Below are 18,991 nucleotides of genomic sequence, written 5' to 3'. Positions count from 1 at the left end.
CGCCCATTCCTACACATACACACACCACACACACACGTACACACACATACACACACACGTACTTGCATACACATCCATACACACACAGACCACACACAGACACACGGGAACACACATCACACATGTGGACACACACACACATACATTCACACACAAACACACATACACACACTCACACATGTACATGCATACACACACAGACCACACACAGACACACAGGAACACACATCACACGTATGGACACACACATACACATACACACTACCTTTTCTTCAAGAGCAAGGATGAGAACCTCACTGCTGGGAAGTGTGCATTCTAGAACTGAGGTGCACACATTCGTAAGTATAAGCAAACTTTTCATCCTTCTGAATCTACAGAAGATAGTAAAATGGTCAAAGCAGACCAGACAGGCCCATTCCCAGGTGAAGTTTCTGCGCTGTAATCTGGTGAGGGAAAATTAACCAACCCTAGTAATAGAGACAACCCCCTCCCCCCAAAAAAGCCTTCCTAGAGAAGTTTCACATTAGTACTGACACTCACTCATTCACAATGTAAGTGATCACATTTTCACAGAACTGCTTGCCTGGCCCTCGTCTTAATGCTGAAACAAGCAGTTAAGTAATGGTAAGTTATTTATTTTCATTTAAAGCATTGTATTATGAAGTACATTTATTAACTGACTTTTTTCCCTAAGGAACATCAATTGCATTTGGTTAAGTGGCTAGAATATCTATGCCTCAGGAATTAGTCCTTTGTTACCGGCTACTGGTCCTTAACATTTATACAGTTAATGTTTTATGAGGAAACAGCTCTACGCGCTGACCTTAAACTCTAGTCTCAGTGCCTTTTACAAATATCGGCACAGCCAGTAAAAGGACTGGTGCTGGTTTCAATTCTTGACCACCTCAGCCCATTTTAAAAATTGTTTAGTAGCTATCTTCTGAATAGCACTGCATTTAGCATTATTCACATAAGAGACTACTCTGCATTTTAAAAACACTTTCATTCTTGCTGAGAATGGAGGCATTGACTCCTAGGTAATTGGCATGAGAGGTATCAGGAATATTCCTGACTCTGTGTGTGTGTGCTCCTGTTGCCCGTAGCAGTGGATGAAGGTGTGGACAGAGGCCGGCCGGCCGGCCGCAGACAGTGGGGCCGCAGACAGTGGGGCCGCAGACAGTGGGGCCGCAGACAGTGGGGCCGCAGACAGCGGGCCGCAGACAGTGGGGCCGCAGACAGCGGGCCGCGGACAGTGGGGCCGCGGATAGCGGGCCGCGGACAGCGGGCCGCAGACAGTGGGGCCGCAGACAGTGGGGCCGCAGACAGCGGGCCGCGGACAGTGGGGCCGCGGACAGTGGGGCCGCGGACAGTGGGGCCGCGGACAGTGGGGCCGCGGACAGTGGGGCCGCGGACAGCGGGCCGCGGACAGTGGGGCCGCGGACAGCGGGCCGCGGACAGTGGGGCCGCAGACAAGCCCTCCAGAAAAGCATTTTTTCTTTTTAGATACACGAATACTCATTCCCGTTTTCTCCTTATACCCCATTCATTTTTTTTTTTTTTTTAATCACTAAAATTTATAAAGAGACAAGCCGGAAAGAAGGAAAAATTCAAGTGATTTTCCTCAGTCACTGTAGATTGTTTGCACGTAGAATTATGTCGATTCCCTCCTGAGTCTCTGTGGTGGTGATTTACAACACTGAATAAACAAACATCATAAAGACAGCAGACTTAAAGTATACCCGTAGCATCTCATCTTCAGTCAGCAGAGGACGTTGCGGTTAGCCTAAAAACAAAACAAGCAACGACGAAAACCTATTGTCATCTAGTCGATTCCAACTCATAGCGACCCTATAGGACAGAGGAGGCCTGCCCGCATAGAGTTTCCAAGGAGCGGCTGGTGGATTTGAACTGCCAGTCTCTGGGTTATTGGCCAAGCTCTGAACCCCTGCAGCACCAGGGCTCCATTGCTAAGGTCACAGTGGTGTGGAAGCATCGTGTGGCTCACTGCAAAGCTTGCCTGCTGGCTGGCAGTGCAATGAACTGGAGGGCTCACCTCTCAATTCATCTGACGTTCCGACAGCATAGAACAGTGGTTAAGCCGGTGGACTTTGGAATCAGACTAATTAGGTTCTAATCTCAAACCATCGGTTAGCTATGTAATTTATGGCAAAGTATTTAATTTTTCAAAGCCTGAGCATCCTTCCTAATACAATGGAGATGATAATAATACTTTCCTCATAGGGATGTGTCTTAGTCACCTAGTGCTGCTATAACAGAAATACCACAAGTAGATGACTTCAACAAAGGGAAGTTCATTTCCTCACAATAAAGTGGGGCAAAATTCAAATTCAGGGCATCAGCTGCAGGGGAAGGCTTTCTCTGTCAGCCTCGTCAATCTTCCCCTGTGCAGGGACCCTGGATCCAAAGGATGCACTCTGCTCCTGGTAGTGCTTTCTTGCTGGTATGAGGTCCCCAACTCTCTGCTTGCTTCCCTTTCCTTTTTATCTCTTGAGAGAGAAAAGGTGGTACAGGCCAAGCCTGAGGGAAATGCCCTTTACATTGGATCAGGGATGTGACCTGGGTAAGGGTGTGACGATCCCACCCTAATCCTCTTTAACGTAAAATTACGAACACAAAATGAAGACAACCACACAACACTGGGAATCATGGCCTAGCCAAATTGACACGTATTTTTGGTGGGACACGACTTAATCCATGACAGGATGTTTCAAAAACTACCATATTACTAAATGAAGTGCCTAACACTTGAAAAAACACTTAAAAATGTTAGCTATGCTTGTTATGGAGCCCTGGTGGTGCAGTGGTTAGGAGTGTGGCTACTGACCAACAGGTGGGCAGTTCGAATCCACCAGCTGCTCCTTGGAAACCCTATGGAGCAGTTCTACTCTGTCCTATAGGGTCGGTCCTATAGTTGGAATCGACTCTGCTTATTGGCACAGAAGTGAAAATTGAGAGCACATTTCATTAAAAGGAGCTTTCTTGGTAAAGAATAAGAAAAAATGATTCCTTTATCTTTGTAATGTGACTGTAATAAATGACATCTTTTAGTTCAGTTATTTAGGAGAACAAATTACAGAACTCTTTAATCTTTCATCCTTGTGGTCCCTCCATGATTTATAGAAGATAAAGGTTGGCTCAGTTAGCATCACCAATGAGTGCTATATTAACAGTTAGAAGAAAATGCATCAACCACGGTCGGACGTACCCTAACTTTTAGAGACGATACAGAATAATCGGTGTATCTCAGACCATACATAATGGACCCTTTATACAGCTTTTGTCCTTTCCTACCCCTAATCCTGGGATTTATATTCACACCTTATGCCGTTTACTTCACTGTAAATGCTTTATTTTCCTCTGACACTTAGGGCAGCTCATGTCACAAAAGGCATTTAATAAGTATTTATTAAATGAATGAACGAACGAGTGAATGAATGAAAATATTTTCTTCTCCATGTACTCCACCTTTCTGGCTCCAACTCCCTAATCTTGTAAAAATCTACAGGCAATTCTACGTGTCCTTCTTTGGGAATAATTGTCTTGGGCCTTTTTGTTTCATTGTCTTTGAGTTTTCCCAAAGTCAGTAGTGCTTTCTGCTGGGACGTTGCATTCCCCCAGGGATGGCTGGTAAGCTCAGTCTGCAATTCTGTGTGACTACTACTTTCTGTTGTGATCGCATGACTGTTACTGCCATTAACAACAGCGATGAATTTGAACTGTCTGTCCATGTCTAACATTTGCTTAAACCCATGAAAATAATTTTGTTTTATTCAATAATTTTTTAGCTTTAAATTACCCCCTTAATTTTGATAACTTAATTTTGATATATTATTTAAAATTATTTAAAATCTCAAAAATTATATCCGGGCTAGTAATCGTATTTTTTTTTTTTTTGCTGTGTATATTTAAATAACACCTTTTTTTCCCCTAATAGCCAATGTTGTATCAAAAACAAAAAACAAAAAAACACCTTTGCCATCAAGTCAATTCCGACTCATAGTGGCCCTATAGGACAGAGTACAACTGCCCCATAGTATTTCCAAGGAGTAGCTAGTGGATTCGAACTGCTGACCTTTTGGTTGGCAGCCAAGCTCTTAACCAAGGCCAGCCAATATGTATAACCCATTAAAAAAAAAAAAATTGCCATCAAATTGATTCTGACTCATAGCAACCCTACAGGACAGAGTAGAACTGCTCCACAGAGTTTCCAAGGAGTGCCTGGTGGATTTGAACTGCGGACCTTTCGGTTAGCAGCTGTAGCCCTTAGCCACTATGCCACTAGGCTTTCTGCCAACATGTATAAAAACCAAAAAAAAAAAAAAAATCCAAACCCACTGCCGTCGAGTTGATTTCAACTTATAGTGACCCTATAGGACAGAGTAGAACTGCCCCATAGAGTTTCCAAGGAGTTGACTTGAGAGCACAGGGTTTTTTTTTTACAGTGTCTCTATGAGTCAGAATTAACTTATTGGCAACAGGTTTGGTCTTCATAGTTCTATAATCATAATTTATTGTTGGTGTGGTTGTTGTTAGGTGCTGTCAAGTCAGTTCCAACTCACAGAGATGCTATGGACAACAGAACAAAACACTGCCCAGTCCTGTGCCATGCCCACAGTTGTTGTTATGCTTGAGCCCATCGTTGCAGCCACTGTGTCAATCCATCTCATTGAGGGTCTTCCTCTTTTTCGCTGACCCTGTACTTTACCAAGCATGATGTCCTTCTCCAGGGACCGATCCCTCCTGACAACATGTCCAAAGTATGTAAGACGCAGTTTCACCATCCTTGCTTCCAAGGAGCATTCTGGCTGTAATTCTTCCAAGACAGTAATCATAATAAAAAAAAAAAAAAAAATCATAAAATCTAGTCTGAATTAGTAATCAGAGCACAGATTTGGAATCAGGTTGATTTTGATTCAAATCTCACCCTATAATTGAAATTACAGAATACTAAGAATACCTATTAACATTAACTTTGGGTACTTAACCTCTTTAAGCCTTACTTTCTCAACCTATTCAAAATGATAATTGTAAGGATTAGAAGAGATGATATACATGAATTTCTCTCTATGGTGCCTGGCACATTGGCACTCAATAAATAATACCTGTTACTATTATTAAGATTCCTGGGGAGCACAAGTGGTTTCTCTCAGCTACTAACCTAAAGGTTAGCGGTTTGAACCCACTCAGCGACTCTACAGAATAAAGGCCTGGACATCTGCTCCCATAAAGATCACAGCCTAGAAAACCCTATGAAGCCCTTCTACTTTGTAACACGTGAGACCCCCATGAGTCAGAATCAACTTGACGGCAGTGGGTTTGTCTAAAAGGCTGGTTGCTATTGTTATTTATGATGGTAATTACTCTAAGTATATTTTATATATCACCCATAATCAGCATCCTTTGTACAAAGTACAGTTTGTTTCTATGACTTGCAGTGAAGGTTAGTATATTATTTTCCAAACATTTATTTTCGGCCTGTATTTAGCAAATATCTATTATAAGGCATAAAACTATGTTTTTTGAGTGATCAGAGAAATAAATGGAAATGAATTTTATTATCAAAGAGTAGGAAAAATAAGATGAATCCCCAGGAGAGATTTCAGACGAATTGCCATGGGTGAGTAGTTCAGACAGAAATGAGCAGAGATTATGCTGCGGGGAAGGGGGGAGTGCGTCAGAGGTTTGGATTCTGTGTTTGTTTTCTGGTGCAGTTGTAACAAGGTACCACAAACTGAGCGCCTTACAAGAACAGAAACTTATTTTCTCACAGTTCTCAAGGCTAGTAGTCTGAATTCAGGGCATCAACAGGGCCATGCCCTCTCTCCAAAGGCTCTGGAGGAAGATAGCTTCTTGTCTTTCTCAGCTTCTGGTCACCTCAGACGTTCTTTGATAGGCAGCTGTAGCAAAACTCTGTAGTCACATGACTGTCTTCCCTCTGTGTGTCTCTTCTCTTTTGTATAGATACAGCTATGACTGGATTTCCCCTCTGTAACACATGGGGTCTCCATGAGTTGGATGTGGCAACAGGTTTGGTTTTTTGGTTTATGATGGATTAGGACCTACTCTACTTGGATAACCTCATGTTAACTTAACTGATAACATCTTCAAAGATCTTATTTTCAAACAAGATCATGTCCACAGGTACAAGGGGTCAGGACTTCAACATATTGTTTTTTGGGGACATGACTAATTCCACAACAGGTCCTGACAAATGTATAAAATGAGGACACACAGAGATTTAGGTTGGAGCTTGGGAGGACACTCTAGGAGAATAGAACTGTGTGAACAAAAGCATGGAGGTATAAAAACACATGTCATGTCAGGAGTTCAACTTTTTAGGAACACAGAATTTGCAAAAAGGGCTTATGAGAAAACCGAGGAGAGCCTTGGGTACTAGTCTCTGTTTAGTAAACACAGGAAAAGCCACTGAACATTTTAAGGAGAGAAGTGGCTGAGCAGAACTGAGCTTTAGAAGTGTTAAACTAATGCATAAGAGAGAGGAAAAGAAGAGGGGCAGTAAGGATCCTCCAGGAGTACAGTAGATGAGAGATATAGAACCCAGGAACAAAGATTGAGGAAATAGATATTGAGAAGATAAATATCACAGGATTTGGCAACACCTTGGTGAGATTGAAGAGAGAAAAAGGAAGGAGAGCTTAGGATGATTTTATAAGTAGATTTCCTGTGTTTGGGAGGAGAATGCCATCAATAAATTGGAAAACATAGAAGTGAGTTTGTCAGGTACGTAAGAAATTTACTCTGGGATACGTTGAGTTGAGGTCATACGAAAACTTTTTGAGAATGTGTCAGGAAAGGAGCTAGATACTCATGAGTACAATTTGGGGGAAAAATGAGGACTGGAGATATATATAAATTCGTCAGCCTTCTATATTCAGCTGATGGTGAATATGTGTAGCAATTACAAATTACTGTAGCAAATTTGAGTGTTTAAGATACATAGTTTGTTTTTTTTTTTGGTTGCTACCGTGTTTTAAGATCTTCTAAAATTGGCTGTGTCTCCTCTCTCTACACTAGACCAGTGCTTCTCCACAAGTTAGTTACCTTCTATCAGTTACCTTTTACCAGTTCACGTTAAGTACAGAAAGTGAGAATGAGCATTACCACCACATAGCAATTGACAAAGTAACTTTGTCTATTGAATATAATAATAATTGCATTTGTACTTTGTAAATCTTTTTTTCTCCATTTTATTTTACTAATGATTTATTTTTACTGTATTTTTTGAAGTATCTATCTAAAATGGGTTGGATTAAAAAAAAATGGTCTGATGCTACAGACAGTTTGAAAAGCACTGAGGTAGATTTCACTTGGATCCCTTTTGACCACAAAGAGCAAAAAATTTCCAGCCACCAAAAGAGAAGAAACCAGACATATGATTAAACTGCCTTTTCACTCTCCTTAAAATACAGGGCTAAACAATATTCAAATGGTGTCCTATGATTGAAGACGAGATTTATTTAAATTGCTCAAATGATGCAGAGCTGAGAGCGATGTCTGTGTGCCAAGAATCCAGTTTCAAAGGAGATGTTTCTGGTGCTTATTATTGCTTTTCTCAGAGTTAAAATTGTTAACCACCAACTGCATCGCATCACACCTCTCATAATTCATTCACAATCCTCAATAGCAGCTTCTTGCGTAACTTACCAACAAGGATAAATTCTAAACAAAGATGAACTGGTAACAGGAAACTTATAAACATGACATACTATCTTCTCTTTCGGCCAGTCTATAATCTATCCTTAGGAAGGGTCCTTTGCTTAAGGTTACTAAAAAAAAAAAATACTAGGTGATCATAATTTATTAATCCTTTCTGTATACCATAGATGAGATCAGTGGCCTCATGCCCTATGAGGGGGTCTTCCCATATTTAAATTTAATTTCTATGTCAAGCTCACATTCCCTAAAGGTATTAGAAAATAACACTTAGTTACCTGGAGATTATCCCATCTTTATGTTGAACGTGCAGACCTGGTGGCACCGTGGTTAAGAGCTCAGCTGCTAACCAAAAGGTCAGCAGTTCAAATCCATCAGCTACTCCTTGGAAGCCCTATGGGGCAGTTTTACTCTGTCCTATAGGGTTGCTGTGAGTTGGAATTGATTTTACAGCAATGAGTTTTTTTTTTTTTTTTTTAAATATTGACTTGAGCCCCATTCTGGTGGGCTTACCTAGGGCCAGGACACTCAGTGGTGGGGAGAGCCCACTTGTTCCGTTGCCTCTGTCCCTGCTGGCATCACTGAATCATCCATGACCCCATCTTGTCTTTTGTCTCCTGTACCTATCCATGAGGAGGGCCCTTCAAGCTAGGAATCTCCCCCTTCCTTCCTGGTACTTGTGGGGGCCCCTGGAATCAGCCTGCTGCTCCCATGCCAATGTGCAAGGACATGGGACCTCGAGGAGGACACCCACAGCCCCGTGTGCTTTACACACATGGATCCCACCACCTTATCCAAGCTCTACTGAAGGACCACGACACAAGTCTCCTGATCCCTTATCCACAAACCTATCTCAGGTCGGCCTCCACCTACCACCCCTGCTCACCTGGATTTTGTGCCTGTAGGAGGCCCTCTAGGAGCTCCCTGGCTCTGAACAGCTGACCCAGGACCCGGCTGGCCCACAGGGCACCGCTGCAGGATTGGAAAGGATGTTCCATCCTCTAGGAGGTCCATTCCTGTGCTGTGGTGCATACCAAGAGGAGGGCTGGCTAGATTTCAGCCCCCAGTGGACCTCTTGGCAGGGCGCGGTGGGTAGGACACCGTGGTCTCCATGGAGTGTTTTCTCTTGCAGTAGACTCTCAAGGCACACACCCCATTCCCTAACCTCCCAACCTCAGTTCAACCCACAGAGCCCAGATTCCCTTTCTTGGAGACCTAGAAAAGCCTGTGCCCACAGAATCTCTCCACTCCAGGGACTTCGGTTCTCTTCTGAGGGTAGTGAGAAACGTTCCCTCTCTCATGCATCCATCCCTTCCTCTTTGTTCTATGCAAAAAAAAAAAAAAAAAAAAAAAAATCACACAGCTCCTGTAACTTTAGCTTTTTTAAAAACATAAAAAGCGGGGGGAAAATCAACCCTGTTTTCTGAAGTAATAAACAAAAGAAACAAAAACTTTGCATTACTAAATGTGAGAAGGGATAGAGGAAAATGAAAACACTAGGAAAAATTAAACAGTTAACACTGAAGACACACTAACTCGTATCCTTCACACACAGAGCACCCTTGCTTCTCCCTTATGAGCACAGTGCAGATACTTCACACACACAGAGCACCCTTGCTTCTCCCTTATAAGTACAGTGCAGGTACTTCACACACACAGAGCACCCTTTCTTCTCCCCTATGAGCACAGTGCAGATACTTCACACACACAGAGCACCCTTGCTTCTCCCTTATGAGTACAGTGCAGATACTTCACACACACAGAGCACCCTTGCTTCTCCCTTATGAGCACAGTGCAGATACTTCACACACACAGAGCACCCTTTCTTCTTCCCTATGAGCACAGTGCAGATACTTCACACACACAGAGCACCCTTTCTTCTCCCCTATGAGCACAGTGCAGATACTTGACACACACAGAGCACCCTTTCTTCTCCCCTATGAGCACAGTGCAGATACTTCACACACACAGAGCACCCTTGCTTCTCCCTTATGAGCACAGTGCAGATACTTCACACACACAGAGCACCCTTTCTTCTTCCCTATGAGCACAGTGCAGATACTTCACACACACAGAGCATCCTTTCTTCTCCCTTATGAGTGCAGCAGTGCAGATACTTCACACACACAGAGCATCCTTTCTTCTCCCCTATGAGCACAGTGCAGATACTTCACACACACAGAGCATCCTTTCTTCTCCCTTATGAGTACAGTGCAGGTACTTCACACACACAGAGCACCCTTTCTTCTCCCCTATGAGCACAGTGCAGATACTTGACACACACAGAGCACCCTTTCTTCTCCCCTATGAGCACAGTGCAGATACTTCACACACACAGAGCACCCTTGCTTCTCCCTTATGAGCACAGTGCAGATACTTCACACACACAGAGCACCCTTTCTTCTTCCCTATGAGCACAGTGCAGATACTTGACACACACAGAGCACCCTTTCTTCTCCCCTATGAGCACAGTGCAGATACTTGACACACACAGAGCACCCTTTCTTCTCCCCTATGAGCACAGTGCAGATACTTCACACACACAGAGCACCCTTGCTTCTCCCTTATGAGCACAGTGCAGATACTTCACACACACAGAGCACCCTTTCTTCTTCCCTATGAGCACAGTGCAGATACTTCACACACACAGAGCACCCTTTCTTCTCCCCTATGAGCACAGTGCAGATACTTGACACACACAGAGCACCCTTTCTTCTCCCTTATGAGCACAGTGCAGATACTTCACACACACAGAGCATCCTTTCTTCTCCCTTATGAGTGCAGCAGTGCAGGTATTTGTCTCATTCAGCAACAGCCAAACCATATACCTCTTTGAATGTACAACTTTACAACCTTTAGGCAACAGTTTCAAAAGTTACACAGACCCTTCATGGTACTGATAATATTATGTATTATACAGACACTTTTTTAATAGAACATGATTCATTAAATACTATGAGACAAAACACACAAAAGTTGCCCCATTTTTCTTGAGATGTAGAAATAGTCAATCAAGACAACATGCTCAGTGAAGCACAAAAATGAATAAAGCCTTTGCAATGATTAAAGATCCAGGTTAATTCCCGTTTTTAGGGAACTCAGAAAAGAAGCTGATGTTCTTTGGATATCATAAGAAAAACATCCAGACTAGGAGTTTCCAAAGTGTTTAATGAGCAGATTATGAAAGCTAAGTTGAATTAAATAAAATATTCCCCTCATATGTAATAGATGTAAGCATATGAGGGGAATATTTTATGTAATTCAACTTAGCCTTCATATCTATATATTTTTTCTTCACAGAATCATTGTCCCCTTAAATTATTTCCAAATAGTGTGGAAGTTCTTTATAATGCCAGTAATGAGGAGGAGGACAGACCGCACCTGGGAAGCTCACTGTTTATATCATATTACTTTCACTATTTCCTGTTTGGAAACCCTGGTGGTGCAGTGGTTAAGAGCTATGGCTGCTAACCCTATGGAAACCCTATGGAAACCCTATGGAAACCCTATGGAAGCCCTATGGAGCTGTTCTACTCTGTCCTACAGGGTCGCTATGAGTTGGAATCAACTTGATGGTCGTGAGTTTAGGTCTTGGTTTATTTGCTATTTATTACATCATTACCACTAATAATTACATTTCAGGGAATGTCACCAGGCTCACAGAAGATTAAAATAGGTATTTATGTAAAATGCAACATTTAATTCAAATTCCTAATATTGTATAGCGATTTTGTAAAAATGATCCGTGTATAAGCAAGACACTTTGAAATCCAGTTAGAACAAGAGTCAACATTAAATAAAGTGAACCACCCCCCTAAAAGACAGTTTATTTCTAAAGTAATGCTTAAAAAATAAATCCCAGGGAACTTTAATTTTAGTATGTGAAATAAACATTAAAGAAATAGGTGATATATTATCAAGATAAAGTTGACCTCAGTCAGATCTTTGCATTATTTACCGGTTTAGACATTTTTGTCGACATGTTTCACTGGCTGATGTGAGCTTTGCTCAAAGACGTATTATTCTACAAAGCCAACTTTGTGGGCATTTAAAATAACAGCTGGTATTTATTCAGGGCTTACTACGTGCCAGATGCTGCTTCAGTGTTCCATAGACATTATCATGAATCCCCAAACTACCATATAAGATAGGAATTTTATTTCCATTTTACCAGTTTGGAAACTGAGATTCAGCAATGAATTTAGAATTAGCCTAAATCTACAAAATGTGAGATTCAAACCTAGAACAGCTTATCTACTGTATTTTTGTGCAGATAATGCACATTTTCTATGTTTGTTTGCCAGCTGTGCCCTCCCCTCACAAGGTTTTTCATAATCGTGATGTTAACTTTTTTATTTTTAACAGCAACATGTAAAAAAATTGTCAGAGTGGCACTTGTGAAAATACCTTGTAGGGGAGGGCGTGGTTGGCAAGCAAATGTAGAAGATGTGCATTACTTGTGTAAAAATATGGCATAGCCTCTACACGTATGTGCAGTCAAGTTTTTTTTTTTTTTAACACATTGGTTAAGAGGATAATGAGGATTAAAATCGACTTATAAGGTAATTATGGTATTTCTTCCTAGAACAAACCTACCTTAAGGAATTATACTTCTTGTAGTAAAAATATGTTTTAAAAATAAACATCATGCTAATAAGTAATCTAGGAGCCTTGGTGGTGCAGTTGTTAAACATTTGGCTGCTAACCAAAAGGTCAGCAGTTCGAATCCACCAGCCACTCCTTGGAAACCCTGAGTGGCTGTTCTACTCTGTCCTATAGAGTCACTATGAGTAGGAATCAACTTGATGGCAATGGGTTTGGTTTGGTTTTTAATAAGTAATCTAAAAGTATCTTCCTCAGAATAATGCTGATATGGGCTGTACTTACAGTTCAGCTTTGTCATTCTGAGGTGCAGATAGCAAATGAACTGCAAAATCAGGACTTTGAAAAACACAACATTCATTTCATCAACCCTCTTCTAGTGTCATTATATAATTATGTTACTCGTCAATTGTTTTGTGTATGTTCAATGGCAAATTGAATATTTTAGTCAGACCAGTAAGGCATGTAATGAACAAGCACTATCTTAATAGACAAACAGGAGAAGCAGCAATTAGATATGGCACTTGTGGGAGGAAAGGCTATATACCTGCACACTAGCATTTTTAATTAGAGGTTTCCACGTAAGGGTTTAGAAGAGCCTTATGATTAAATATTGACAACTATAATCGTTGCCAGGCACTAAGATTCATGTTTATCTAAAGATTATGTGTCTTTCACATAACATCTAACATTTTGGACCTTTCTTGCCTAGTGATATCTTACACAAGTGATGTAATTTCAAGGATTTAAGAAAATCTAGCAAACAGATATTTGTTATTTTAATGTTTCAGTGAAGTGATAATTTTTAGATGAATTATTAACCTCAATTCCTTACAAAGAAATTCCTTGTAATAGAGTATATCAAAATTAAATTGAAAAATATCACTGGACTCTATTTTTAAAGAAACAAAAGAAGGACTGCTGACAATTACTGAATTCCAGTGTATGCAAACATTTATTGTGACCATTTTAACAGGCTGCCTTATACACACCCCACTCGGTCTCTAGTTACAGAAATGAACCCTGTGTGGCTGTCCTATGCCCAGCAGTTGTCTGAGAAGCTCTGGATCCCTTCCTGCCCTTGCTTCTCCCTCATTGAAGATGTACTTCTGATCCTTTAGTCTTTGCCCTGGCCTCTGTAGGGTTGCTATGAGTTGGAATTGACCCAACCACAATGGGTTTGTAGTGCAGTTTAAACTTGGACTTGATGAGTAAATTTGGCTTTAGATTTAATCCTCAAAGCCCTGAAAACCTGGCTTAAACACCCTTAGCCCCCTGTGCTTATGATTTCTCCTCTTGGATTGTCTGTTAACTGTGTTGACCAGCCTAGAACCAGCCCCTGTGGTCCTACTGACCTCTTTGCTGATGCCAGAGGACTAGGTACAAATGCCAGTTTTCCTTTTTTTCCCTTCATTAAATGACCACTCATTTCAATGATACCTTCATCTTAAGTGGCAATTCTGCCATAACAGAATCCAGTTGTGCTGGCTCACAGGAGCCGACTGTGTGCAGGTCTTTCCACTCCACACTTAGTGGCATCACACTGGTAGCTTATAATCTACCCTGGTGGCAGTATTAGCACCCTGTTGTTGTTAGGTGCTATCGACTTGGCTCTGACTCATAGCGACCCTGTGCACAACAGAACAAAACACTGCCCGACCCTGTGCCATCCTCACAATCGTTGGTATGTTTGAGCCCATTGTTGCAGCCACTGTGTCAAGCCATCTCGTGGAGGACCTCCTTCTTTTTCACTAAGGGCCACAGTGGACATAATATCCATTATGTTTCCAGAGATCGTGGTTTTTGTGAATTCAAGGTTGATACTTCAGTCAGGTTAGAATTAGAATGTTTGTTAGCTCATTTGGTTAATACTGACAATTTGAGTTCAGTTTCTAACGTTGTGGTGTGTATGTGTGTGCATGGGTGAACCTGAACGCACCTCTCAGCCCTGTGTCTGCTGTCCTGGTTGGAAGCCTCTGTTTTTGCACCAAGCTGACCATGACGTAGGATGCAGCCTGCTCTCACCATGAAGAATTAGTGAATTATTCTTGTATTAAAGCATTAGGAAAACGTGTGTTTTACTGAAGGTTCCCCCTCAGGAGATGCATGGGGACATTTATGTCATACACTCACAATATTTCCCTGCAAAAATCTGCCTGGTTTTATTTCCAGCAGTGGCATACTGGAGTGTTTCAGACCAACCTCTAGCTGAGAGCAGCTAGAAAAACTGGACCAAAAAATAAATAAGTAAATAAATAAAGGAAAAAGGAAACTACTGAAGCCCAGTTTTAAACCTCCTCAATTCTTGATTAGATTAAGGTGATCTGGTATTGTTGTAGCCCCTGGCCTAGTTGGCTGTAAGAAGCAAATTTAATCCCCTCTGAGTTTAAGCTGTCACCAACAACTGAGTATTGTTTACAACACACAATTTTTTTTTTTGACTGTAAAGAACAAAAGTTTATTTTCTCACAGTTCAGAAGGTTAGGACTCTGAATTCAGGGCACCAGCTCTAGCGGAAGGCTCTCTCTGTCAGCTCTGGGGGAAGATAAGATCCTTGTCTATTTCCGGCTCTGTAGCCCCAAAGTTCCTCCTTTTCTTGGTGATCTTCATGTGGCATCTATCTTTCCCTGTTTATGCTCTCTTGTCTCTGTGTCTGTGCTGCTCCGTGTAATTTGATCAGGTTTGAGACACACCTTGTACTGATATGGCCTCACTAGCATAACAAAGAAAACCCTATTTCCAAACAGGATTACAGCCACAGGTATAGAGGTTAGATTTCCAATCCACATATTTTTGGAGGACACAGTTCAATCCATTACGGCGTGTAGAGATGAGACTCCAACTTAGCCCTCCGCCAACTCCGAATAGCGACTCAGCCGAGTCCTCCTCAGCGGCTTGTAAGCTGGGCCCACACTGACTCTGGGACTAGAGGCTGCTTTGCCTGTTTGGTTGGTTTGTGGTGTTGATGTTTTTATTTTTTTAGTATGAGAAAGTTAGTAAAGGGAGATGGCTTTCCTTGTAGAAAACAAAACTGAAAACCGAACCACAACACACACAATTTAAATATAAAAATAAAGAAACATTCAAAACAGAAGTGTCTGTACATGTAAACATTAATTAAAAGAAAGCTGGTGTAGTTTTTTTAGAATCTGAGTAGACTTTAAGAGCATTTGTGGAGATAATGAGGACCAGTTCATCAAGATAAAAGGGCAAATCTACTAGGAGATATGAAAATTTTAAATTTATAGACACCAATAACACAGTTTCAAAAACATGCAAAGCAACAATTGATGGAACTAAACGAAGAAATAAATCCAAAATTGTAGTAAAAGATTTTAACATTCAGCAATAACTGATAGAAGACATCCAGACAAATTCGAACAACACAATAATTAATTGATATCAAATTTCATTATAAAGCTACAGTAAATAATACAGTCTGTTACATAGTTCAGTAACACATAATAGAGAAGCTAGGAACAGACCTGTGTGTAGGGATGGTTGATTGATACAAAGTTGGCATTGAAGATACCGGTGAAAAGATGGTCTTTTCAATATGTGCTGGAAAATCAATTTTATATCCATAAAGAAATGAGAAGCTTGATCACGTATGTAACGCTATACACAGAAATCTATTGCATGTGGGTTGTAGCTTGTGAGTCAGTTAAGGGGAAGGTAAAACAATGAAGCTCTTAGGAAACATCGGAGATTATCTTCATGGCTTAGGGCAGGCGAAGATCTCTTCGATAGGGCCAAAAAGTGCTATCAAAAAAAGATGGATAAATTGTGCTGAATTAAAGTGAAGAACTCCTGTTAATTGAAAGAAACCATTGACTAGTAGATTTATAATTACCCCAAGCAGGCTTCATGAGGCCAGCTGGCCTTGGAATTGAAATTAATTATTGGAGAAGAGGTCCTTTGGACTTAGTTTTTGAGTTGAATTTTGCTTCTGTTCTGGCTTTATTTATTATCTCTGTAAAAGGTTGGAAGGCAGAACCTTAAATAGCTTCAGGTTAAGGGTGAAAAATACAAACAGTGTTTTCTCAGCAGAGACCTAGTGATGTTAACTATTCATCAGATTACCTTGAAACAATATCATTTTCTTATTTATGCTGCATCTTAACAAACGGCAAATCTTTAAAGCCCTATTTTCCATTTTGGAATATTAAGCTATCACTATTGAAAAAAAAACTTTATTTCAAAATCAGGAGTTACTGAATTTGATTTACTCTCAGATGCTATTAATTGTAAGATACTATTATTTTGTATCCATTTAAAAAGAAAATGTTGCCATTTGATCTATTATCCAATGCTTTCTTATCACTTAGCATTTTATTCTCACTGAAAGGGCTTTTTAGATTTAATCAGATTTTTAACTCTGTGCCTATACGAAAAGAAAAATGTAGGTGAAATAAATTCCTAAAACTTGTTAATGTTCAAAGACTGACCCCTTTGAATCACTTTTTTCTCAGTATTGTTGAGGCCTTTGATTTTCCAGGTAGTATCATTTCCTGTGCCTTCAAAGCACAGCTGAAGCAGAGTTTTTAGTAAGAATCCATTAAGTTAACGGAATGTTATTGGTGCTGAGTTTTTAAGGTGGCTTTGCAGGCCCTCTGGGTGGTGTAACAGTTAAGGATCTAGGCTGCTAAGCAAAAGGTTGGAGGTTCAAGTCCACCAAGAGGTGCCTCGGAAGAAGCACCTGGCGACCAGCCATTAAAAACCCTGCGGAGCACATTTCTACAGACATGAGGTCGCCTTGATTTGGAGGAGGTCTTTTCATTAACATTCCCTAAGCAGGAGTTGGAGCCGTGGTGGCACAGTGGTTAATAGCTCGGCTGCTGACCAGCAGGTCTGCAGGTCCAATCCACCAGATGTTCCTTGGAAACCCTATAGGGCAGTTCTACTGTGTCCCGCAGGGTTGCTGTGAGTCGGCATTGACCCCGCAGCAACAGGTGTGTTGTGTGTGTTGCAGGAGCCAATGAGAGCAATTGTGGTTTAGTGATAGACCCAGGTAGTGGAACGAAGATACACTAAACACTAAATCTAGCAAAAAAACATTTCTTGCATCAAAATCCATTGCAGCAAGTTTTTTTTTAAAGGTGGCAAAAGAGGGTAAAGGGTGCCATCTAGTCTCATAAAGGCAATATTACATGCCAACGTTTCAATCCCAAAGAGTCAAATATGGTGGCCCAATGGTTAAATACTGGCCTAAAGGATGGCAGCGACTGGAACCCAGCCAGAGGCACCCTGAAAGGCAGGCTTGGGGATCTGCTCCTGAAAGGTCACACCCTAAAAAACCCTATGATGCAGTGCTACTCTGCACACGTGGGGTCACCATGAGTCAGAATGGGTTCCACTGCAAATAACACCACCAGCGTGTACCTTGCTGTACATGGATGGTGCCTGTGAGAGGTTCATATAAGTCAACTTGATGTTATTACTTAATGTCAGGTATTAGTTACTATTATTTATTGGAATCCCGTAAACAGTTTCCTTATAGATTTCAGCACTTAAGTAATTTGTTCAGTTTTATGTTAAAATAATAATTCTATACTTTTTATTATTTTATGTAAGCTTCAAATTTCATAATTTACCTAATACTTTGTAAGTTTTTTATATGCTTACATTAAAATAAGAAAGCATGACATGGATTTATTGCCTTTTTCTGAAAGCAGTAACTGATTTATAAAATATATTTGTGTATATTAAAAAAGAAATAAACCAGTTGCCAGCAAGTTGATTTTGACCCATAGCAACCCTATAGGACAGAGTAGAGCTGCCCCCTAGGTTTCTACAGAGCAGCTGGTAGATTTGAACTGTCGACAATGTGTTTAGCAGCCGAGTACTTAACTGCTGCACAAAAGAGCTTAAAGCAAACATTCTTAAAATAAACTATTTATTGCGGAATAGTTTTAGATTTTCAGAAAAGTTGCAAAGCAAGTACAGAGAACTCCCATATACCCTACACTCGGGTTCCTCTATTGCCACCATCTTATGCTGCTGTGGTAATTTATTACAACTAATTAACCAACATTGATAAACTATTAACTAAAAGCCACATTTCATTCCAATTTCACCAGTTTCCCCCATTGTCCTTCCTCTGTTCCAGGATTCCATCCAGGACTCCATACTACACTGAGCCCTTATGTCTCCTTAGTTTCCTCTGGTCTGAGACAATTTTTCAGACTTGCTTTTGATGGCCTTGACATTTGGAGCCCTGGTGGCTCATCGGTTAAGAGCTCAGCTGCTAACCCAAAGCTCAGTGGTTCAAATCCACCAGCTGCTCCTTGAACACCCTCTGGGGCAGTTCTATTCTGTCCTATGGGGTCGCTATGTGTCGGAATTGACTCGACAGCAACGGGTTTGGTTTTTGTTTTTTTCTGGTCATGAATTTTGTAGACTGTCCCTCATTGGGGTTTGTCTGAATTTTTCTCATAATTAGACTGAGGTTGTGGGTTTTTGAGGGGAAAGTGACAGAGATAACATGCCATTTTCATCACATCACATCAACAGTACCAAAAACCAAACCTGTTGCCAACAAGTTGATTCCGACTCATAGCGACCCTATAGGGCAGAGTAGAGCTGTGCCAAAGGGTTTCCAAGGGTGTAATCTTTACGGCAGCAGACTGCCACATCTTTCTCCCTCAGAGCGGCTGGTGGGTTTGAACTGCCCGCCCAGCTGAGCGCTTAACCA

The 18,991-nt window shown here is 41.1% G+C and overlaps 1 protein-coding gene across 2 annotated transcripts in view; it reads left to right on the top strand.

Moving 5' to 3' along the window:
• Positions 1 to 18,991, top strand: part of FAM149A (family with sequence similarity 149 member A) — a 63,890-nt gene that overhangs the window by 1,917 nt on the left and 42,982 nt on the right. The gene's annotated exons all lie outside the window — the stretch shown is intronic.

Source organism: Elephas maximus, chromosome 22 (assembly GCF_024166365.1).
Source record: "Elephas maximus indicus isolate mEleMax1 chromosome 22, mEleMax1 primary haplotype, whole genome shotgun sequence".
Classification (NCBI taxonomy): Eukaryota; Metazoa; Chordata; class Mammalia; order Proboscidea; family Elephantidae; genus Elephas; species Elephas maximus.
This window is presented reverse-complemented; position numbering and strand designations above follow the sequence as displayed.